Source organism: Phalaenopsis equestris, unplaced genomic scaffold (assembly GCF_001263595.1).
Source record: "Phalaenopsis equestris unplaced genomic scaffold, ASM126359v1 Scaffold000055, whole genome shotgun sequence".
Classification (NCBI taxonomy): domain Eukaryota; kingdom Viridiplantae; phylum Streptophyta; class Magnoliopsida; order Asparagales; family Orchidaceae; genus Phalaenopsis; species Phalaenopsis equestris.
In genome coordinates, this window is record NW_018164497.1 from 1,716,416 (window position 1) to 1,717,548 (window position 1,133).

The 1,133-nt window shown below is 33.7% G+C and overlaps 1 protein-coding gene across 1 annotated transcript in view; it reads right to left on the bottom strand.

Annotated features, from left to right (window-relative positions):
- Window positions 1-1,133, bottom strand: part of LOC110019415 (isocitrate dehydrogenase [NAD] catalytic subunit 5, mitochondrial-like) — a 34,169-nt gene that overhangs the window by 23,674 nt on the left and 9,362 nt on the right. The window lies entirely within an intron of this gene.

Sequence of the window (1,133 nt, forward strand, 5' to 3'; positions counted from 1 at the left end):
TCCCTAAATGTAGAAGGAAAGCGTAGGTTGCGGGGTCGATCTTGCAACCCGAGTATGGTATAACATTTGGACCGTCGTTCTCTACCCGTATCATAAACAAATGAAACAAACTCATGGGCGATGTTTTCAAAATAACGAACGCATGTATGAGCAGTGCTAAATGCACTGAATTTACAAGAAGTCTAGCTTTAGCTCGATAACAATAAAGTCAGTGTTCTTGAATCCACGGAGGTTCCATAACTAGTACTTATTATTAAAGAAGAAGGATGTAGAGCCTTCCAGATTAGCTCTAATTTCAACAACAATCATGGGGACCAATTAATCACCACATCAAGAAGTCATCACATTGTATTCACATGCAAGGCTAATGAAATGTTTAGAGTTGGCATGGAAAACACCCTCCATTGACTGCGCATGAGATTAGGAGCTAAGCCCATCAAGTAGAAGAAGCAAACTGTGATGAACTCCCTAACCTAGTCTATTTGGTGATAAATTATGCAACTGCTAGATGCCAATTTTATTTGAGAGGTGTAGTACTTTGAATAGCTTGCTAATGTCATGCTGGTATGAAAAACTAATAATAAGTATAGGATACTAAAAAAGGAATATTTTGTTATAATGTAATGTCTTCTAGCCTACAAAATAATTGTGCAGTCTATCAAAGGAAGATGAATATAATTTTTATGAATCAAAGAAAAAAAATGTATGAAATATATATTGATAACTTCTAATAAAAAATAAATCACAAGACAAACATATACAAGATTTGAAAAAAAACATTCACAACTTCAAATAAGTTCAATCTAAAACTCAACCCTCTGAAGTGTACCTTCAAAGCTAGTTCATAAAAACTTCTCTCATACCTACTCACACCCAAAAAAATCAAATCAAATCAAATCTTGAGAAGGATCAAGCCATAATAAACATGTTGCCTTCAAAGAATCTTAAGGGAATGGAAATCATGCTCGTTTGGATAGTTGTACTCAACAAATTTACATTAAAGTTTGGAGACCAATGTTCTTCATTTTATAAATCTATGACAAATTCTAGTTATTTTGTGAACAATTTGGTAAGGAAGTGACACCTTACCAAATTGAAGGCTAAAGAAGCTCTTCAAACATTTACACAACTAA